General features: G+C 40.1%; 1 protein-coding gene and 2 non-coding genes across 6 annotated transcripts in view; 1 reads left to right on the forward strand and 2 right to left on the reverse strand.

Annotated features, from left to right (window-relative positions):
• Window positions 1–24,258, forward strand: part of LOC120436074 (ribonuclease-like 3) — a 169,999-nt gene that overhangs the window by 108,335 nt on the left and 37,406 nt on the right. The window contains exons 3-5 of one of the 4 annotated variants that reach the window (XR_005610106.1): window positions 9,393–9,537; window positions 10,944–11,054; window positions 13,854–14,553. The exons of 1 other annotated variant lie outside the window; for it this stretch is intronic. The gene's annotated coding sequence lies outside the window, so the exon portion shown is untranslated. Of the gene's footprint in view, window positions 1–9,392; window positions 9,628–10,943; window positions 11,055–13,853; window positions 14,554–24,258 lie in introns of those variants that run through there. 2 more of the 4 variants (XR_005610105.1, XR_005610110.1) reach the window with 2 other exon arrangements.
• Window positions 1,818–1,900, reverse strand: trnal-uaa. Its single transcript has one exon. It is a non-coding gene; the product is annotated as a tRNA-Leu (tRNA).
• Window positions 2,399–2,517, reverse strand: LOC116326327. The gene has a single exon (XR_004199918.1). It is a non-coding gene; the product is annotated as a 5S ribosomal RNA (ribosomal RNA).

A 24,258-nucleotide genomic window follows, 5' to 3' on the forward strand; every position in this document is an offset into this window, starting at 1 on the left:
CGTCTTCTTCATTATAAGTTTTTATTTGAGTCTGTCTTATCAATAAGTATATACATTTTTTTAACATGTGATCAACCTCTATTTCTTCACACGTTGCATGAAATAATATAAAACTATTATTTCCTTCTGATTAGGGAATTTTATATTCATCCCACCAATACTGACATATTAATTGTACTGACTGTAGGATGCTGTGTAGAAATAATCTCTTAGATCCAGCTTGCTTCTAATAAAATATTTTTATCTGATCACAGAATAAGCATATAATAAATGTCACTTTTTGGTGTTTGTTGGTTTTTATATATTTATTTTTTAACATTTGGAGCATCACCAGTCACAGGACTCACAAGCTGACAAGTTCTTATTCAGCACCCTGTCTCTTGTTTCTTTTGTTTTTAATGTCATCCGATTTTTTTGTTTTCATTTTGGCAGGCGATTCATTTCTAAGACATTTCTAAATGTCCAAAAGACAAAAGTCTAAACGTCGTTGCCATAACGGAGGGGGCTTGAGCATTTGCCCCTTTCCTCTTGGATGCCCCAAGAGCCCTTTTCTTGAGGCATTACTATTTTTTAATCTGTGTACATGTGCTGTCTGCGCCCCTCAACAATAACATTTAACTATTAATCCCAATTTTGCTAAATAAAAGGATCTGGCTTCCATCAGTCACATGATGCCCATTAACTAATTCTCGACTTTGACGGCAGAGGGCATTGGTCACCAGATCACAAAGAACATGCACATTTTTTGCCGCCTGGGTGGTGCGGAGCTGTAAGCGAAACACACAAGTGATTGGGAGATGCAGACTGGTGCAACAAAAACCAGTAAGTAGGTATAGAGCGTACACTGTAGTCTATAGCAGCGGTCCCCAACCCCCGGGCCACGGACCGGTACCGGGCCGCGAGAGTTGAGGCTCGTACCGCACAGAGAAAATAAATAACTTACATTATTTCCGTTTTATTTATTATCCGACTCTGAACAGTGTTTTATTTTGAAAAAGACTGAATTCTCTCAGTTACTTCAGTCTATGACTGACTCTTGACGCATGTCAAGATACATTAGCTAATATTAAACCCACAAGCTAGCAAAATGAGTAAAAAACAGATGTCTTTGGAGGGTTTCTTTGCAAAGGGAAAAGGGCCCAGTGAGGAGACAGAAGAAGAGTCTATGACAACCACTAAGAAAAAGAAAGCTGCAATTAACAGACAATACCAAAAGACCTACTTGAAATATGGATATATTGCGACAAGTGATTCCCATGCACCAAGCCCGCTCTGCATAATATATGCGGAGACCGGCTCTCCAATGAGGCAATGAAGCCTTCAAAACTGCTTCGTCACTTGGAGACCAAACACCCGACATTAAAAAACAAGCCTTTGGACTAAAAACCTGTTTTTAAATCACTTCTGAAAACCCATCTCTTCACCCTGACCTTTGACACCTTGTAAGATGTTAGTTTTAGTTTAGTTTTATGTTAGTTGTTTTAGTTGATTATATGCTGTTCTATCTTGTTTTTTTAATATACGGCTGTTTTAATTTGTACGTATTATGTGTTTTATTTTATTCTGTTTTGTTTTATTCTACTGTTTGTTTTTAACTTATTTACTGTACAGCACTTTGGTCCTGCGCTGGGTACTTTAAAGTGCTTTATAAATAATGTTGGATTGGATCATCTTCCACACCACTGCCATTTTTGTTTTCAATAGGACACATTCACATGAATTTTCAGCACATCCAAAAGTCTTTGTCACTCCTAAGAAATCAAGTACTGTCTCCTACCTGTGGATCATTTGTACGCTGGCTATAGGTTTATTATCTCTACCAGGAGTGGGATTTCAACCCACGTGGACAAATGTCCATTGGATCTTAAGTCCAACGCCTTCACCACTCGGCCATCCTGGTCCGACGGAGCTGAGCGCCGTAACAGACACGTCGCCCAACAGTAAAGTCATTACTCACAGCATTAAAATGCTTTTTACAAAGTTATATATGAATAAAATAAATCCTATTAACAGGACAGTGTTGCTTTGGCAGAGAGAAGAACGTGTGCAACAGCTTTTATTATTATTTATTATCAGCAAGATACAAATACAAGAATATAATTTGAGTATAAATCTTCACATATCAGCAGCTTTTCTTGTGTAACCTCATCTTTGTCCAGAAAGTAAAGTGAGGAATGATGTTGGTGTATTTTTGTCATCCTGGAGCTTTCAGACTCATGAAGTCACACTGAGCTGAAGCTCTGCTCTACAACAGAATCACGAGAGTGTCTCCAATAAGCTGCAGAGATGATTGTTGTTTTAATTTTTTAACTGTACACATGCAAAAAATTAGAAGAGAGGTCATGAAGTTTTTTCCTAAAGAGCAGCGCCCTCTGCAGTTTGTGTGTCGAAGTGCAAAAGCTTACAGCACCTGGTATTCCCAGGCGGTCTCCCATCCAAGTACTGACCAGGCCCGACCCTGCTTAGCTTCCGAGATCAGACGAGATCGGGCGTGTTCAGGGTGGTATGGCCGTAAGCGAAAGGACAGCTCGCAAACGGCCTTTTTATCCATGCTGTAAGGACACATAGGCGCTTACGTTTTTGTTTTCTATATTTAAGTTAAAATGTCCAAACGACAAAAACGTTGGATTTCCAAATCGTCCTAACACACTGTGTGCTCTCTGTCACTTTCACACTGTGCTGTAATCAACGAACGTGTGTTCTTATCGTCATGTTACTGCGGGAAAAGCATTTTTGTAGCTAAATTTTGAAGCTGCAGTTAACAACGAAGGTTTGCATGTTTTCGCTGTAACATTGAAGTTTAGCACAATAATATATATCAAACTGTGTGACATTTGCCAACTATAAAAGCTCTTTTGTGTATCTATGTTCTCGCTTACGGCCATACCACCCTGAACACGCCCGATCTCGTCTGATCTCGGAAGCTAAGCAGGGTCGGGCCTGGTCAGTACTTGGATGGGAGACCGCCTTGCTCTTCTACACACAAACTGCAGAGGGCGCTGCTGCTCCTGTTTGTGCTTAGAGGCACGAGAAGTTAACATTTATGGGTGATAAAATCCTTTTTCTATCTTTTTAACATGAGAATATCAGTTTTCCATCTTGTGTTCCTGAGTAATCGGACAAAAGACAAACGTAGAACAAGGAAAAAAAGAGGCCAAGTGTCTCACCTATAAAACAAAATTACTGTTTTCTGAATAGTCTCACACATTTGCAGGGAATTTCTTTTCCTTCAAAACAAACGTCACAGACTCTGTGTTTTTCTTTACTGATTGTATTTGAGTAGAAGCTCAGATTAAAATGGCTTCAGTGCTCATAAAATGATTTAAATGTAAAAGTAGGTGTAGTGGATCACTTTGCATAGATCTGGATAAAAGTGCAGTAAGCAAAGACTACAGTGGTCATTGAGCAGCTGTTCCTGTAATGTGAATCTGGGATAAAGGCACAGATTATTTGTTTGCCTTTGTTTCCTGGTTATTTCTTTCTTATCCAAATGGAAAAAGAGTGCATAAAAGTACTGTTTACAAGCAGCTTAGCTTTCTCATTGTGCCCACTATCATAAAATCTTGGTTGACTGAGCACTGAGCCATCTACCACTCAAAATTGAACCTGTGTGGGACAACAACAAAGTCCAGTATACAAAGTTTCAGTAATGTGCAGTTTTTTCTGTGGAAGATGTAAATCTAAATAGATGTCCTATTGCATGCATAATATGCCACTGAAATTTATAAAACAACTTCTAAAAACAAATTTCAATTTATTTTAGATTTTCTCAAATCCACACAGTGCTAAAAGCATACACACAGCCAAATCTTTTCATACGAGGTGCTGAAGGTTCTGCAATGTTCTGTCAGTGCGCCCCAGGGCAGCTGTGGCTACAATGTAGCTTGCCATCACCAGTGTGTGAATGTGTGTGTGAATGGGTGAATGACTGAATGTAGTGTAAAGCGCTTTGGGGTCCTTAGGGACTGAGTAAAGCGCTATACAAATGCAGGCCATTTACCATTTAACTCAACAAGCCCTATTAACTTCTTATTAGTGATCATGACAAGTGTTAGTTTCTCTTCGCAGCATAAAAAGGATTAGCTTAAAAGCACTTGTTGGATTGACCAATATTTAGAGCAACGGAAAAGTCCAAGGAACTCACTGTAAACCATTTTAAGCCATTGTTATACACTTACAGATTTGTTTCAAACAATCGTTTGTAATTACAAGTTGTTTGAATGTGTTACCACTTTGCCAAGGACTGGAAGAAGACCCAAAGAGTTCCCCTTAGATCAGAGGGAATTTGTTATTACTGTGAACTGAGAGGATCCCAACCACAAAAAAGCCATTTGCTTCTAGAAAGACAGCTTTATGGGCAGACTAGACTATGACTGAGCTATATAATGACAACAGTATGTTTGGTGCATCAAAGGTGATCCTTTGAAATCTAAGAACCGTGTACCAGATGTTAAGCCTGGTGGTGGTAGGATCATGCTCCGGGGCTGATTTGCTGCCAGTGGTACTGATCCATTGCACAAATTGATGGAATAATGAAGGAGGAGTTTACAATTCATAATTGAAACTGACCTTCAGAGATAGAAAACCTCTATATTCAATGTTACTCCAAATGTTCAGCCTCGACTTATTAAAAAATAACCATTTTCATTATATAATATGTTCTGATGACATTCACATGGATTTGATTTACACATCAGAGGCTTGGTCAAGTAAATGAACATGAAATAAAGAGCAGAAAACACTGCATGAGAAATAATTCAAAACATGACTTTCCGTGAAGCCGTGCTGTCACACTGTGGCTAGACTGAGGGTTTGTCAACAGTCTGATGACACTGCATCACAGACTTGTCTTTAACCACTTTGTTCTTTTCATGACCACAACTCAGCACCTTATGAGTGTTTGCAGCCTGGTAATGCACCGTGTGCCAAAACTGTGAACAACTGAATCTGTTCTGAGAGCAGAAGAAACTTCTATAAATGCAATGCAGATGTTATCACACTAACAACATATGTTATAATATGTTATAATGCAATCTTTGTGTAATGTAAAACTCTGAAGTCAAACCTATAAATGGCCGTTTTTGACACCTTTTGAGTTTACCTTTATATATTTCACTTTTACAAACTGCTTATTTTTCCTTGTTTGGTATCATTATTTTCAGCACACCAGCACAAATAAGAATATACAGTTATTATTTGAATTTGACTGCGTTTTTGACACTCAAAAAACACAAACAAAAAAACATAAAAGGCTAGACTACACACTCCAAAAATGCCACAAATCTCTCAAATCTCAAAACTCGCTGTTGATGTCGTTGTTTGGCCTTCACTTTAACAACTTCTCCTTTTCCTCAGCAGCCATATAATTTTGCGATTGGCTGTCATGCTGCATTTTCCCCAATACGAAATGGAAATCACGTTTTACTTGCATTTTTTTTTCATTACATCCTTAGAAGATGCAGTTTTTACCGTTTCTTCTAGCACTAAAGGTGATTCTAAAAACTGGTATGTAGTTTGAAGTCTTTCTGACCCAAACTGAAACGAGACTCAGTGAGGGTTCGATGTCAACTTAAATTGATCACGTGATTTGGATGCTCTAGTTTGCCTGTAGACTATAGAGGGTAATATGCTCACCATTTATTGCTTCACACAGCTCATGTTGTTCAGAAAGCACCTTTAATGCTTCAATACAAATGAAAAAGATAAATAGCAGCCAGATGCTGCTAATCAACTGCACTTGATTCTTGGTTTACCAGCAAGTGTGAGCACCTATACAAAAGCATAATTGGCAGTTAACACAATGTCATAATCTTTCTAGAGATGGACGTCCTAGAAAATTCACCCCAGGGTCAAACTGTGCAATGGTCAGAAAAAGCTCAAAAATCCAAGGTTACATCTCAGACTCTACAGGCCTCAGTTAGCATGTTAAATGTTAAAGTCCTGGGCCCCCTTTCCCTGGCGGGTTGCAGAGCATGGGGGTGCCTACTGGGGTCAGCGGGGGAGCTGGCCCCAGGGAGGGGTCACTTGGCCCTCCCTTCCTTCCCTCCCCATCTCCAGCGGCCTCCCTCTTCCCGCTCCACCACAATCACCCACACATGCAGGGCCTTGGGGTAGGGGTGTGTCACCAGGGTGCAGAAGAGGCATCCCCCCCCCCTCTGTCCCCTTCTGGCTGCCTCTGCCTCAATTTTATCCCACAACTTAGACATTCACATTACTCACACTCTCATTACACATACATATAGGATCTTGGAGGTGGGCACGCTACACGGATTCCAATCACCATCAGGGTGTACACCTCACCCCTGGCGTCGCTGCCCACCTCTCAATTTTAAATACACGTAGACATTGAGGGCTAGCAGGAGGGGCTATACGCTTACCTGCTGCTCTGGCAGGTAGCTCCATGCCCTCCTGGGTTTTAAATGCACCTTAGAACACACATACATCAACACTACATATGAGCGGGTGGAGGGAGGTTTGGAGTCTTCCTACACCCCCGTTCTCTGCGGCCTGCTGGAGCGGGGGGGCTAGGAGGAGGAGTTGGCCGTCCGACTGGGGTCTGGAATGTGGGGCCTCCCTGCTGCTGCGGAGTCGGGGCGGTCTGCTTCTCCCCACCGCAGGGAAAAGGGTAACACCACCTGAGTCTGGGTGCAGTTTCCCCCTCCAAGGGCAAGGGTACCTAGACTCGGGGCTTAGAGTACGCTTGGGGAGTGTGATTGTGTGTACAGTGTCTCTCTATGTCTGTCTCCACGTTGGGTGAGTGTTGAGTAATTGTATATGAGAGCATGAGGGTGGGAATAGATGTTTGTATCTGTGTGTGCCTGTTTGTCTGTGTCTATATGTCAGGTTGGGTATCAGACGCCACCTCTCTGGGGACATCTCAGGCCCTCCAAGGTTTGGAGGCCCATCTCCCCCCACCACTTCCCCTGCCGGTGGCGGACGCCCTCAGACATCGGTGCGTTGGTGGTTCTTTGTGTCCGGGGGTGGGCGCCCAGGTACCCACCGGCTCACTCCTTGGCGGCTGCTTATCGGGGCCTGGAGCCTGGGGCTCGCTCGGGCCACTTCAGGGATGGGGTGCCCTCGGCCTCACGGCCCGGGGCTCGGCCACTCAGGCACAGCTGGCTGCCGGCGGAGCTCACGGGCACGTCACTGCAACCCCCCCTGGCTTCTGCTCCGCGGCTGCTGAGTGACCCCTCATCTGGGACTCTCCTCAGCTCTTTCTGGGATAGTGGCGCGGCTGCCCCTATGTTGGTCTTCCTTGGTCTCTTGTGTTCTGGGGGCCTCTGGATGTCTGGAGTTTTGATCTCCTCCATACCTGCTTCATGCCCTGGAGGTCGGGGCAGGGGCCCCCACACCCTCTAGCAGATCATTACATGAAGGAACCTTTTAAAACAAGCGTTCATGCTCACAGGTGTACACACGGGTGATCACACACACAAACTACACCCTTTTGGCTCCTACCTCAAAGCACACTGTGCGCTGTCGATCTCACGTGCTGCACAATAATGTTTAATATTTAGTATTTACTGTCATATTCCCATATATCATTGTGATCTTGTTTATTACTCTCGTTTTCTTCTGCTTGCTTTCTTTTTTTCTTTCTCAACAGGTGATCCAGGTGATCGATATATGTATTTTTGTCTGCTTATTCTGTTGGTTTTGTTTTTTGCCCTTTTTTCCCCGTCCCTCTTCTCAGGTTCTTTTCTTTCCTCTTTCTTTCTCCCTTTCTTTCCACCAGGCAAGTCTGTCCCGTATTCAGCAAGTGAAAATAAAATAAACAATAAAAGGTGAATCAAATGGACCATTACGGCAAGGCTGGGATGGTCCATTTGGTAAAGTAAATCCGTTGGGCATCTTTCTTCGCCTTTAGACAATAATTCTGATGGCAAAAGAACCAAACGGGACAGGTTAAAAAAAAAAAATAAAAATAAAAAAATAAATGTTAAAGTCCATGACAGTACAATTAGAAAAAGGTTGAATAAGTGTGGCCTTCTTGGGAGGGTTGCAAGGAGAAAGTCTCTTCTCTCTAAAAAGAGCATGACAGCATGGCTGCAAGTTTGGTAGCAAAGTTGCAAAGCATACCAGCACAAACACCTCATACAAGCTGTCAGCACAGTGGTGAAGGAGTGATGATTTGAGCTTGTTTTGCAGCTACAGAACCTGGGCCCCTTGCAGCCATCGAATTTTCACTGAACTCCCCTGTATACCAAGTACTGTAGAGTCAAAAGTGAGTTTGGGTCAAGCAGCAGGGCAAAGTTCCCAAGCACATCAGCAGAGCTGCAACAGAATGGCTAAAAAAGACAAGAATCAAGGTTTTGCAATGGCCCGGTCACAGTCCAGACCTCAACCTAAAATTCAGTGCTGGGAACTTGAGAGAGCTGAACATAAACTAATACCACAAACCTCAACGATCTGAAGAAGCCATGTAAAGAAGAGTGATTCAAATATCCTGAGCAACCTTGTGACAGACTGATAGTCATACAGAAACAATTTGGTAACATTATTGCTGCCAAAGGTAGCTCTATAAGTTACTAAATCAGTGTTCTTAGTTTTTACTAGTACGCTATATTTTTATGAAAACACTCTTTTCCACATGACTGTATGTTCCCACATGGAAAAGATATTTATAAATCTTATAAAGTTTGTATCTGTCTTGTGTGAAACTTGTATGAAAAGCATACAAGAGTGAAAACAGATATAAGATCCCTTGAAAAATGATATAAAGTAAAACTTGTATGTTTTGGATACTTACTAAAACAATATATGAAAGTGGCCACTTTCATGAGTAAATCATATAAGCCTTATATGATTCACTATATGAAGTAGGCCAAATCTGATGCAAGTCTTTTATAAGTTTTTCTATTTCTTTTCCATATGGGTTTGTTTGTTTTCTTGTGACTGTGCTGTGAGGATTAAGTTAGGATTTTCTTAACAGTGCAGCAGCAGCTTGAGAATGCTGTTTGGTTAATAGGAAGTTTTAAAAGACCTGATCAAATGTCTTACTGGAAATATTTGGTAAGTTAAACAGCAAAAATATAAATGAGAACATTGTTGAGACAACAAAAGTTGAACTGAAAGGTGGTTTATTGTGTTTATTCTGGGTGGTTTTACTTATTTTTTTTTTATTTCACTCTCACAAAAGCTCTGCTGTACATCTGTGAAGACAAATATATACACAAGAGAATTTTATACCTTATAGCTCACAAGTAAAACAGACATGATCTGTGAATTCAGAGCAGAGCAAAACATTTGGGGACCTGTGCCAAACAGTTAATTCTGTTCACCTGGACGTAGCGTTTTCAGTGGGAGAAGCGCCCGTCACTCATCCTGCACTGAGTCAAAAAATGCCGCAAGCTGCAACCTGTGTTTGAATTCAGACTTTCCATGTTGTCCAGTTTCAGGCAAGGGAACTGAAAAGTGTGCTGAGGATAAATGATCAATTAGGCAGATGTAAATGAACAACAGCTACAGGCTGGAGGCTCTGACATCACACCTGATGGAGACCCTGGAGAGCTGGTCCTTGCTGATCTTCGGCCCCAGGTGAGCTCACTGCTGAACCCCTTCCAGTTCACCTACTACCCCAACATTACGGTAGATGATGCTGTCATCCAGCTCCTACACCGATCCCTCGCTCACCTGGAAAGTGTGTGGAGCACTGTGAGAATCATGTGCTTTGATTTCTCCAGTGCTTTTAACACGATTTTACCGACAATCCTGAAGGACAGGCCTGATTACACAGGTGTGGACCATCACCACATGGATCCTGGACTATCTTACCAACCACCCTCAGTACATGAGGAATTATGTGTCTGAATGGGTAGTCTGCAGTATAGGCACCCCACAGGGAACAGTCCTGACTCCATTTCTATTCATAATATACACAGCAGACGTCTCCTACAACTTTGCTAAATGATTCCTGCAAAAGTTCTGTGATGACTCAGCAAATATTGGTAAATGGGGACGACAGGAAGAACAGATCTGGAGACAAACTAAAGTGATTCCATGTCTCTTTTGAGTAAGCTTTGATGTTTGAACATATCCAATTTGAGGTTTCAGGGCTCTAATTGTGCTATTGTGCTAAATGCTCACTTTCATGCAGCATTAATCACATTGTTTTAATAGTGCTACATTTTACCTCGTCTCTGATTGGAGCAGGCGGCACTCACAGGGGTCGTGTTGTGTGGAAGAAGAGTTCAGCTGAACAACACATGACATATTACACCGAGTTAACAAAAACTAAGCCAAGTGCAGTTTTTTTTAACTCATTATTCTGGGTGTTTACCTAATTTTATTTTTAGACACATTTTATTTATTTATTTAAAAGTAATATTTTACCGAAAAGTTTTACAGAAAAATGCCTCTTTATTCTCTTCTATTGTAAAGCCAGCTGTGAATGACAACCTGCAGCTGCATGCTGTTGTGGTCACTGGTGTCACATTAGGTTCTGAACCACAAACAGAGAAGTTTCTTAGAACTGGTGGGCTAGTGCTGTAGGTATTGATGTAAATGATTGCTTAAGGTGGTGCTGCAGCAATGTATAAAAACTGAAGCCCTCAGAGCCAAGTGTTATTTATTCTTCTGTTACTGAGGTGAACTCTAACCTGCTCAGGTAGAATTTAATAACAGCGTGCCTGAACTGTACTTGACTTGATCTCTGCTCATCTCCAGGCTTCACTTCTCATTCGGTAAGAACTTGTTGTTTGTTTATTAACGTTTTATAAACAACAGGCTTTTGTATACTTCCAAGAAAGAGAGAGAAATCACTCTCCTGCCACACTTATACTCACATTCACTATCCAGACATTGGCTTCAAAACATGCTGGCATCATCTGGGTTCTGTGAGCATGCATATCATACATAAGTAATGCAAGTACTGCATGTCAGGATGGAGGCCTGTCTTTACTGATTTATGTTCAAATAAAGTTTAACTTTAATTCCACCTTCAGGGCATTTCAGTCAGTGAAGACATCTTCACCACCTGCTCTTCCAGACGACGGACTCGTGCCTGAACACCTGCAGGTTAACCAACCAACCACTGATCAGTAAAGCAAAAAAAGGTACATGTTCTCATTTGGAAAAATTTGAATCACAAGTTTTATAAATTTCTAATATAATAATTACATTTAGCAAAAAATGTTGTCTCTTTGTGGTCCCATCTATTATCAATATCAGTGCTTACATAGCTGTGACGTGTATGAAGATAATATTTTTTTGTGACAGCTATTATCTAACTGCAGTCAGCCACCTGTGATACTATGTATGGTTCAACTCTTGAACAACCAAAAAACCCACCAAGGTTATTTAAAAGGCTTATTTTCAGGAGGATTAATTTCCACTTGTTTACATAAACTTGTTTTCTTTTTTGCAACAAATTAAATAACAAAATGCAAAAATCATAACAATAAAATAATTTCCAAACATCCTATATCAAAAAAGACCAACTTTTATCCTAGGCTGCATAAATTTGAATAAGACCTTTGCTATATATGTGTTTATATTAATAAAGTAAAATTGTTATTATTAGTGGTAAATGATTTGTTTGTTTGTTAGATGCACCTCAGAGCAACAGGAAACATGTTGAACCGTAAATAGTGAAGTAAATGCGCACATCGTTTTCAAGAGTAGGTAGCGAGAAGTGCAGACGGCATAACGGTGTCAATATTAGACTGAAGGGGGGCTTCACGTTTGCAGACACGCTCCAGTAACCTGCAGTCTTTACAGGTAGGACACACAAACATTAACCCGACTGGAACATCACTGTATGAAAATATATGATCTGTTTTTGTCTTAGCTTCAAACACTGTTTAAAATCAAATATTAAACTAAACAGCGGTAATTAGCTGTCCAGCAGAGCTGTGTGTAGCCATCAGTTAGAAAAATCAACAGGTCCTGTTCCCCCTGTGAAAAGTCGCTCTGCTGACTCTTGGTTAATTTCAAGCTCAGGTTAACTCTGTCTGTTTCTGTCTTTTCCTTTCTTGCTGGTTCTGCGCTTTCTGCTCAAGTCAGCCACCTCTGGCGCGCACGCTCTGCTGCGTATGCCCGACAGAGGGGGTGTACGCAGCGCGTGCACCTCAGGTGTGCAGAAGCCTGCTTCCGCTTTTCGGCGTGTTTCAGTTTCAAAATAAAAGTTTCAAGAGAACGCTGCCAAATATTACGTGACGCTTGTAAATCTGTAACTAGGGGCTCGTATAACGTAAAAAGCAAGAGAGAAGAGAAACACAGAGTCGTGCTTATGACCTCGGTATGTGATTTTAAAGGGCGAATCAAACATGTTTTAAAAAAAGAGGTCATAATAAGAAGATACTATGTTTATCTGTTATGTTGTTCTATGTATTTAAATTTGATGCCAGGGGGGAAATTATTAGTTGACCCCATGCAGTAAATAAAGAAGTCAACAGTTTCTAATGTTGATAGTTGTTTCATTTTAATGGAGAGAGAAAGAATATCAGCCAAAACAAAAAAAACACCATAAAATGTATAAACTGATTCACACGTCACTGAGTGAAATAAATATCTCATCTCCAAGTAGCACGATGTTTCACGTCTCTTGGTTTACACAATTGGGCCCTCTCCTCTTTACAGAAACTCTCTAAATCCTTTAAGTTTCCTGGCTGCCACTTGGAAAGTTGAAACTTCAGCTCCCTCCACAGATTTCCTACAGTACTGAGGTCTGGAGACTGACTAGACCGCTCCGTGATCTTATAGCACTTCTCCATTAGTACATACTCAGATCGGCTTGCTGTGACTCAACTCATTTTCCATTACAATCAAGTACCACCTAATGTGCGTGGGGTCATTACGACAAAGCGGCCCAATGTCCATGTTGTCATTTATAAGCAACACGAATGCCACAACATAGGAAGACGTGGCAGCGATGATATATCTGTGGCTTTTTGTCACACTTAGGAACCACGGTGTTGTGCCGCTATTTCCCTTGTTGCAGGGTTTTAAAAAAATTGCAGTTTTGATTTTAGTGAAAGACACCGTCTCATGACTCATCGAGTGCCGCGACTGACAAGCCAATCCGTGGCATGCAGTCTGACGACGCAGTCTGACTGGTTGGAACTGCTAAGTCGTCCTGTAGCAAAACAGGCCCACACCATAATGTTTCCATCTCTCTGCTTGACTGCGGAGATGCTATTTTTTGCGTCACGCTCCTATTTCAAAAGGTCAGTTAAAGCCACATAATTCAAATTACGTTTCATCTCCCCACAGCACTTTCTCCAAAGTCTTCCCTGAATCATTTAGATGTTCAATGGCACTTGATGGGCCTATACATGTTTCTCCTTGAACAGGCGGACCTTGGAAGTGCCGCAAGATTTTAGTCTGTTACAGCATGGTGTGTTACCAATGTTTTAAATGACTGTGATCCCAACTGCCTTCAGCTCATTAACAAGCTTCTCTCTTGTAGTTGTGGCTGATCCAACAACTTTCTCATGATAATCCTCACTCCATAAAGCAAGTTCTTGCATGGAGCTTGAGACGACTAAAGGTCATTTTAAATATCTTCCATTTCTGAATAAATGCATGAACAGTTGGTGCCTTTTCATTCTTGCAGATGTCCATACACCTGTTCAGGCCTTGTGCCGGTCTAGAGTCTTGTCTCTATCGTCCCTTGACAGCTCTTTGGTCTTGCCCACAGTGGCACGAGATTGTAGACCTGAACAAGATAATATTCTGTCTCTCTCCATTAAAATCAAACTAATACAAAATTTAGTGACTGTTCCTTTTTTTGTTAATGAGCAAAGTTACAAATTCAACAGGAGATCAAATAATTATTTCCACCACTACAGTGACAAGATTTTTGCTGCTTTAAATTCTTAATCTGGAAAATGTTCCTGTTTTTCCTTCTCCAGGAAACAATGAGGATCATGTTTGCTGGTTTGCTGCTTGTGCTGCTCTTTGACACTGGACTCTCAAAACTAGCCAATCTTCAACCCAAACAGCAGCAGAATGAAACCCCTTATGAAAAGTTCAGACGGCAACATGTAGATGCTAAGATGAGTGTGGAAAAATGTGATACAGAAATAAAAAACAGGCAGATCTATGATGTTAACAGCCGTTGTAAGTTTACTAACACATTCATCCTTAGTGATGATAAACAGGTCAAAGCCATTTGTAATGGTCAAGGAAGATATGATCGTAAGAGTCGCATGACAAAGAGTGTAGCAAAGTTTAGTATTGTTATATGTAAACTAAAGAAGAAAAGAACCGGGGAACCCAAATGTCAGTATGAAGGCAAACGTCTCACTAACAGGATTATTCTAGTCAAATGTAAAGGAAAGTTACCCGTGCACTAGGGTCGTGACATAATGACCTTTGCATCCAATAACACAACTATAGGAAAAATCCCCATGCGCTCTAATTCTGTACCCACAAATATGCATTTCTGAGATAACAAAAGAGCAACATTTATCATCAGCTCTGACAAAAGGTCACTGGAAACATCTTGTTTGTTATAAGTTTTTATTTGTGCCTGTCTTATAAGCGCATACATGTTTTGCATGTGATCAAATTCAATTTCTAAACATATTGTATAAAAAACAATTAACCCCATTTTCACTAGGGATGACAAAAGCATGTAGAAAAATCCTGTATTAAATGTTACTGATAAAAATAAAACAAAAACACGAACAGTAAAAAAAACAGCTTAATTTTGTTATTTGTTTATCTCATGACTGCTGATATATTAATAGCAGTGATTGTAGGATACAGATGTATGTACTACAGTTATGTGTTAAAGTAATTTGAAAGGTGACTTTTGGTAACTCTGGGATCCAGCTTGCTTCTAATAAACGATTTATTGTCTGATCACAGACTAAGTGTGTAAAAAATGTTCTTTGAACACTTCAAGCATCAGCACTCACAAGCTGACATGTCTTTGCTCAGTGCCCTGCATTTTATTTATATTTTATATGATTTTTATGTTGTATTTACCAATTGCGGTTTCAATGGCACTACAAACACAGCACAAAAAGCAAACTCAATAAAAACTATTTGCTGCTTCTGAACCATTTGTTCTAGTATTTTGATGCTGATCAATAAGCCTCAGGCTCAGGAGGTAGAGCGAGTCGTTTACCAATCAGAAGGTTGTTGCTTCACTTCCTGGCTCCTCCACTCTCTAGTTATCCCTGAGCAAGATTCATAAATAAAGTGAAACTAAATGAATTTGTTTGTATAAAAACCAAGTCTGATGACTTTGAGTACAAATTTGCAGCAAATCCTATTACAGCTCCTCATATTCTTAACAATAGATGATCTGTTTAACTGTACCTTACTTTCAGTAAGTCACTCGGTGTTGCATGTAAGTTAAATTCACACTGAAGGCCCATCATCCACGTGCCCTAATCACTTAACAGTCCAAATGGCTGCTTTGTTGAGTCCCACATATTGGGCACTTATTCTTATTCATATTCTTAATCTGTTGCAGCAGTCACAATGCTGCTTATAAATTATATTCAGACTGATGAGTCTTCACTGATGTCCCTAAACAAGTAAAGCTCCAAATGTGGATGCTGTTGTTTCTTCAGTTATTACTTCTAAATATTTTGAAATGCAGGCATCTCATGTTCCAGTTATGTAGCCTAATGTAACACAGTCATTGCTCTCACTGCTACTGCTGCAGAGATCAGGGTCAAAAGCTGTGTGGCCCCCACTCATGCACACACCAGAATGAATGAACCCTTCCTGTATAAATGCAGTCCCTCGAGACGTGACTGCCCCTCAGCATCTCTGTTTATTACACCAAAGCAAGTTTGAGAACAAAAAGAATAAATGGCTCTGTATTTGGTGCTTGTTGCTGTGTTTCTATGCACGAGCACCCTGCGATGTTATTGATTCCCTTCAATTTGAAATGACTCACAAAGCTACATTTTTGGCTTTAATGTGCTTTTAATTCTATTAACAGACTGCTGACTGTAGCTCTCTGATATACATTACATTTCTAATGCTAGGGGGATAAATGGCCGTCCCTGTTCATTCGTTAATTGATAAATAACCCCTTACTTCACTTGCCTCCGTCCTCCTATGTGAAAGCTGAAAACATGTGAGGTCTGAATTCAACAACAGGTCACGTGATATATTTTCTGTTGATGATCACAATGAACAACCAGCTGTTTCCTAATGATTTCTCTAATGGAGTAAAAAGATGTTTTAACGGACCAACGCTGTGTTCACAATAATAGCAACAGTAATGCAGCTGTATCTCACATGCAGAGTTGTCTGTTGTTTGCGTCTGTTCAACATTATAATCTCCTTTTCCAAATCATAGCCGTCATCTTCCAGCAGCCAAGTTGTTTTTCTGTTTTTAAGAAGATATGAAGCAGTTTAATCACAGCTGATAGTAAATGTTTTTTCTCACGTTTCTCAGCATCTCTATCTATGAGTAACACTGTAAAGAAATCGCCAAAAACACTGTTTTATTGTACACAACAATTACAAGTAAATTAAAATGTGTCATGCACATACTACAGTTAAGACAAAAAAACTCAGACATTTTGCATATAATAATAATAATAATGGATTGGATTTATATAGCGCTTTTCAAGGCACCCAAAGCGCTTTACAATGCCATTATTCATTCACGCTCACATTCATACACTGGTGGAGGCAAGCTACGGTTGTAGCCACAGCTGCCCTGGGGCAGACTGACAGATCAGGTCTCTGTTGCTACTGTGACCTTGTGGCCCTCACAGACTGAAACCTCTTTCACTTTGTTCACACCAGTGTTGGTCAAGTTACTTGAAAAAGTAATTAGTTACTAATTACTGATTACTTCTCCAAGAAGGTAATCCCATTACTTTACTGATCAGTAGCGGTTTTTGATATGGGCGACATGGGCTGTTGCCCAGGGCGGCATCGTGGTGGGAGGCGACATGGGCATCGGCAAAAATAATGTTTAACGTGATTAAAATTTGTAATGCAGTTAATGCGTCTGGAGTGCAGAATGACTCAAAATCCCTGGAATGTCTCTGTCGACGCATTTAGGGCAGTTTGTCCAAAGTTTGTCAATTCTGCGCTCCAGATGGGCTGACAACAAACACAAAAACTGAAGACATTATGATACAGACTTATAATTTGCACCGATGTGTTTTCTAAATTCTATCGCACACATATAGATGAAAAGTGAGCGCGAGGGCCCTCAGTGCACCTGCTTGCTGCTGCTGCTGTGCTGAAGTCTCACACACAACCTGTCGAAAGGGGAGGGGGGGGGCTGCTTCCAAACAGTGCACATTTCATTCATAATATTGTCAATCCAAGCCCTTTATGTATTAATTATTGTTCCTGGGTTGTGTGAAATCCCAGGGAAAAAACCCTATACAAGGTGTAGGTCTGTTAGTTTATGTTGTGGGTGTTGCTACTGGAGTGCAAAATGACTGATGGAAGATGGACAAGAAAAGGTCAAAGTCATCAGGTCCTCAGTTTAGAAAAAAAGAGAAAAGAAGAGGAGAAACGAGCAAAAGATACAGTTAAGCAGATGTGTCTTTGGATAATGGCAGATATTATGTATCCTGACACAAGATAACATTCATTAGTAGGGCCAGGACCCCGCAGTCTATTCACACCTACAGACCAGTTGTTAGTCAGCTTGGGGAAACCTGCAGTTAGCTGAGGCTGAAGAGGCCACTTGATGAAACATGTCTGTGAAGGTTCTCAGTCATCCAGGTCATCGTAGTCTAAGGAGCTTGGAAAGAAAAGCGTCTGGACTTGTTTAAGTTGCTTGAAGACGTTTCACCTCTCATCCGAGAAGCTTCTTCAGTTCTAAAGGGTCAACTGGTGGAGAGTCCCAGATTTAAACCCAGTGGGAGTATCCCCCCAAAGAGGGACAAAGGAGTGGGCGTTAAGGCGTCTGGGAAGGGATCTCAAAACTGGATTATAGATGGCAGACAGTTGGTGTCGTAAGCCACCGCCTCTGTTCAAAGATGGGCGCTCACAGTGGACGTAAATGGCTTCTTTCACTCCTCTTTCAAACCATCTGTCCTCTCTGTCCAGAATGTGAACATTGTCATCCTCGAAAGAGTGACCTTTGACCTTTAGATGCAGATGAACTGCTGAGTCTTGTCCTGTGGAGGTGGCTCTTCTATGTTGTGCCATACGTTTGTGAAGTGGTTGTTTGGTCTCTCCAATGTAGAGGTCTGGGCATTCCTCGCTGCTCTGTACAGCATACACCACATTGTTAAGTTTGTGTTTTGGAGTTTTATCTTTGGGATGAACCAGTTTCTGTCTGAGTGTGTTGCTGGGTCTGAAGTACACTGGGATGTCGTGCTTATACCGTTGTATCATTTAAGTATAAAAAGGCCCCCAACTCTAGAGATTGGAAAGTGATAGGAAGACGGCATCTGCAGACTGTTCAAGCTTCTTTTAATTGTGCTTTATTTTCTGGCGTCGTATTTCAACAATTGTTTGACAAAACAGAAGAACCCGGCAGTCAAAATCTCACCTGCTTTATATAGAATTCCACTCACATCTGAACCTCATTAACCTCTACCACTGGGAAAACAGGGTAGACTAAATAACACAGTCTAGGCAAAGAAACTGGAATAAAATCATTTTTCCACTTAACAAACTCATTCACCCAGCTAAACGGTTTGAGTTTAGCTGGGTGAATCAATCTCTGCTCAAACTCCGACTCATGAGGTTATTTTAAAGGAAATAAAAAATTTTACACAAAGCTTGTTACCCTTTTGCTGCCAAATGGCAAAAAAAAAAATAAAATCTTTATGTCATTAACTGTTATTGATACATTCCTGCAAAAATACTACAATTAATATCTTTACTGTTTCCCTATTTTATCTGTAACAAATCAGGTTAAAAAGCAGTTGGAGGTACAGTTTTCAAAGGTATGTTTTAGACTCTTACTAAACACAGCCATACCACCCTGAACACGCCGGATCTCAGCAGAGTGGAAATCATTACTGAGGGTCTTTGTACAGAAGTGAAAACAGGAGGAAGCTACAGACTGTAGACTGTATATATATATATATATATTACATATAAAATATTATATATATAAAATATATATAAGTCACTTATTGATAAATAGCTAATAAGAAAGAAGAGCATGTGCAAAAAGGGTGTAGCTATTGCAGTATACAGTTAAGTGGAGGAGTTGTACAGGGAGACGGCCACTGGCAGGAATGATTTCCTGTGTCGTTCAGTGGTGCTTTTCGGTAATCTCAGTCTCTCACTGAACGTGCTCCTGTGACTGACCAGGATGTTGTGGAGTGGGTGGGAGGTGTTTTCCAACATTGTCTTTGTTTTGGACAACATCTGCCTCTCCCACACCACCTTAAGGGAGTCCAGCTCCATACCCACAACATTACTGGCCTTACGGATCAGTTTATTGAGTCTGTTGGCATCTGCGACCCTGAGCCTGCTCCCCCAGCATGCAACGGAGTAGAGGATGGCGCTGGCCACAACATATATAAAAAGAAAAGTCTAAATGTCATTGCTATCACTCCTGCTGCAAAGCTCAGGGTGAAACATTGTTGGGTTTCCTTCTGTGTACACACCTGTACGAAGGAGTGTTAGGGTCACATTAAGAAAAAAAAATTATTACGGATTACTTTGAGAATAAAGTTAAAATTTCAAGAATAAAGTTGTAATTCTATTTAGAGAAACATGTTGAAATGTGAAGATGATCATTGTTGTTTCAAGACAAACTGAAACATTTGCTTTACCTTCTAGAAGATGCCTTGTTTGCATGACTTAATGCAATAAGTCAATAAACTGATCGCACGAGTTGTGATACACCACAGACTTATCAGCTGTGTTTATGAGCTAAAAAAGAAATCATTTTCTTCCTTGTTACTAAAACTGATTCTGAAGTATGATTTCACTAACTCAGAGGGTGTAGCAACTGTAGCAGTTTGTCTTGAAACAACAACTGTAATCTCAAAATTTCACTTTTTCCCCAAAAATAGATTTTCCACTTTAATGTTGAAATTTCTACTTATTCTCAAAATGATCAATAATATATGGCTTTTCTTAATATGGTCCTATACTCCATGGTACACCTGAATGAGTGAACACTTCCTGTATAAATACAGTCTCTCAGGAGACGACTGACCCCTGGTGTCTATGAGTTTATTACACAAAAACAAATGAAGAAACAAGATAAGAGCACTCACAGAGACAGACTGTAGCTTGGAGACAAATGAGCTGAACATCTGCTGACACACACACACACACACACACACACACACACACACACACACACACACACACACACACACACACACACACACACACACAGACAGAGGAAAACAGTCTCTCCTTTCTGAAACTACATTATTTGTGGTGTTTAATAGGAACATTATTTTCCTTTTTCTTCACCAGAGGATCATGAAGGTTCAATTTGTCTGTTTGCTGCTGGGCCTGCTTTCCTCTGTGGAGCTCTCAGCAAGCCTGATCGCCTATCAAAAACATGTCATTAAAAACATAATTTAATTAATAAAGTATTGAAAAGAGTAATAAGAGTAATATTACAACTAAGTAGCTGCTGCCATTCTTAGAAACTGGAATTGGCTGGGCCGTGCTATGAATTCTGGGGTAGGTTGGGCCACGAAGGATACACCGACCCATCCTTCAAATTCGGGAAATGAAGGACGATTTGTCGGCCGCATGTGGAGAAGCCTTCAATTGGGACAGCCTTCGTCGCCTGGCTGTGACTTAATCAGCCTTTAAATGCGGCCTCCGAAAGATGCAGACCCTGAATTGGAAAATAGCAAGAATACACTGACACAGGGTACAGGACTGTCAAAGGAAATACATGAACATAGAAACCAGGACTCAGGCGTAACACAAGGAACACAAGGTGAGCACAGTGACAAAACCTAAGGGCTGGAAAATCTCTAAAGTACTAAAGAATAACTAAAGAAACTAAAAATACAAAAGACAAAGCCATGAAAAACCAACTATATCACAGAACTATAAGAAAACAAAACATAAACACAGAGTCACCAGATCATGACAAATAGTGAAAATGCAATAAAACATTTTGTTCTGGACTCAGTTATCTTACGTGGATTTGCTGAACTCAACTTGCCTTCTGTCTGCTGAATTGATAAAATAAACCTCCCAACCAGCTTTCTCCCTCAGAGAATTTCTGTCACTTCAAAATTTCATGATTTTTACAAACTGTATTTTCCCACATAGATTCAAAAAGAAGCTGTCTCACATTTTTCTCAAATAATGAAAAAATGAAAACAAAGTTTTCAGTAATGAATGAATTTCCATGGATGTTTCCTGTACCATCTGCAACAGCTTCATAACAGCCCCTACATCCCTACAAGTCAGGGAGAATAACTCTGAAAATGAAATATAATATTGTAGAGTCACTACTTAGTGGGCAGAGGACAGTTATCACTTTGCTGGATGCTTTAAAGTCACATGTTCTTTATTTGCTGTATGTAGATTAACAGGATATTAACAGATTTACAGCTTTCATTAGAATCCATATGGTAATCAATAGTGAAGTGTTTCTCTTGTCAGTGTTTATTTTTACTCATTGAATTATCTCTGTTCACATAATATGCTGAACTCATTTCACGTTTCTTCAAATAAGGCATCACTTGTCCAGCTGTCAAACTCTGAAAGATTTAAAGTTTCACCACTGAGCACTTTGAATGGTTATTCTTTTATTTAAAAGCACTTCTTCAGTTCTCTTGGAAAAACTGCCTTATTGATGTCAACGGTCAGAGAAAAATGTTTGATAGGAAGGCAACCGTAGCTCATACAACCATTTGTTACAACCAAAGAATGCAGAAGAGCATTTTAGTCAGCTAAGAACAGGAAACTGAAGCTACAGTTCTCAAAATTTGACATGAGAAGATTGGAAAAATGTTGCCTGGTCTGATGAGTCTTGATTTCTGCTCTGACATGCAGATGGTCGGGTCAGAATTTGGCATAAATAGCATGAAAGGATGGATCCATCCTGCCTTATGTCAGCTGTGCAGACTAGCGGTGGTGGTGTCACTGTGGGGGGTATTTTCTTGGCACATTTTGGGCCCCTTAGTATCAACCGAGTAGCAATAATACTCAGGTAAACATCACAGCTTGCCTGAGTATTATTGCTGAACATGTCCGTCTCTTTATGAGAACAGTGTACCTCTCCTCTGATGGCTGACTCCAGCAGAACAGCGTGTCGTGTCACAAATCTTAGATCTTAAACCGTTTTCTTGAACATGACAGTGAGTTCAGTGAACTCTAATGGCCACTGTAGTCAGCAGATCTCAGTCTAATGGAGCAACTTTGGAAGGTGATATAAGAATCATGGATGTGCTGATGGGTTCATAACTTGATGGACTTTTATCCAAACACAGAGTTACAAAGTGCTTCAGAGTTTGAATAAAAGCCACACGTTTAAAATAAGTTTACATTTTCAAATCAACCATACAGTCAGACATTTATACTAAAATACAAACATGCAAATGGTTCCAAACTATGACGTGCTTTGGTCATCAGCCAATCACCTTGAAGTTAATTTAACTCCCAACATTCACAGTTTGGTTTGTATTCTTTCATTTAAGTCAACCTTAAGACAACCAGTTGTGGCGTTCAACCTGCATACTATTATTAAGAAGATATGAGCTGTATGAAGTAAACAGAGATAAACATGCCAATTAAAACTACAAAGCAAAACAAACTCATAATTAACTTTAATTAACCAGTTTTTACCCAACAAACAACAACTGGAGCACAGCCAAAACATCTGGTTGGAGCTGTTAGATCTTTGCCTCAAGGAGTGCCAGAGCACAGACATGCTGTGTATTCAGATGCTTCAATTCTGGCTAAACATTATTGATGAATCATTAGTTTGAAAGGGCGAGTCTCTCCTGGAAGCCACTCATTGTGTTGCCACGTGAATGTGTGTGTGTGTGTGTGTGTGTGTGTGTGTGTGTGTCACAAACCTTAGTACAGGGAGGGGATTTCCAAACCTGTTTATCCATCTGCTAGTAAATGCTATACTGGCACAGGACCCAGATGAGAAGCTGAATCATCGCTCTCACTGGGAGAAAGACCTGGTGAATCTATGAAAACACAGCGCTAGATTTAACTAGAAAAATTTGCATTTCCTGCGAAAATGCAGTGTGGATGCTGTAATGCTGAAGCTGTCTGCTGAAACTAGCAGACAAAGCTGAAAAGTTGCAGAATTTGTAAAAACTTTGCAGAAGCAAAGGAACTTTGCTAAAATGTAGTAACTTAGCAGAACTGCAATATCTTAGAGGAAACATAATACTTGGCAGAAATACAATAGCATAGCAGAACTTAGCAGAAATATTGTAACTTACCAGAAACACGATAACGTCTCAAAAATACAAGAATTTAGGAGAAATAGTATAAGATAACAGAAAGAATATATTTAGCCAAACATTCTTAAACATTACAGAAATACTATGATTTAGAAAAACAGTACAACATAGCAGAAATGCTGCGATTTACCAGAGACACTGTAATTTACTATTAATATTGAAATTTTTTAAAAAAATACTATGTTTTAGCACAAATACTGTAATTTGACAGAAATACTATCATTCGGCAGAAATACTATGTTTCAGCAGAAATACTCTGGTTTAGCACAAGTATTATAACATAGAAGTATTACAATTATATAGCAGAAATGCTATATTTAGAAAGAAAAATATAATATAGTAGAAATAACTATGATTTAGCAGAAATACTGTAATCAGCACATGTACTGTAACATGACAGAAATTCCTCCACTTAGTAGTAATACTATAACATAAAACAAATGTTATGATTTGGCACAAAACCATAATTTGGCAAAATACTATGATTTAGCAGAAATACTATGATTGAGCAGAAGTACTAAGATGTAGTAAAAGTACTTTGATTCAACAGAAATACAATTATGGAGGAGTAATACTTTAAAATGGGAGAAATATTGATACACACACACATACACAGAGCCTAAAGGGAAGAGTATTTATGCCATGGAGTGTTAACAAGAATCTGAGGTCCATATTAGAAAAGCTGCTAAAATCATAAAAGGTTGCAGAATTGTAATAAATGATGAATATGAATTAGTGCTCTGTGATAGTGTATTAATTTGTAGGGAAAAAACACATGTTGCCCAAGGTGTAATTGAACCCACGACCTTTGGGTTGCAGACCTGTGTCATTACCAACTGCGCCACTGGGAAAGAGAGCGAGTGCCTGGAAAACAGGGTGATGAGCAGTCAGAATTAGATTGCGGTGAGAGGCGAAAAACGCTGTTTTTTGGAGTTACAAAACGTCGTGT

This window comes from Oreochromis aureus, linkage group 23, assembly GCF_013358895.1.
Source record: "Oreochromis aureus strain Israel breed Guangdong linkage group 23, ZZ_aureus, whole genome shotgun sequence".
In the NCBI taxonomy this organism is placed as follows: Eukaryota; Metazoa; Chordata; class Actinopteri; order Cichliformes; family Cichlidae; genus Oreochromis; species Oreochromis aureus.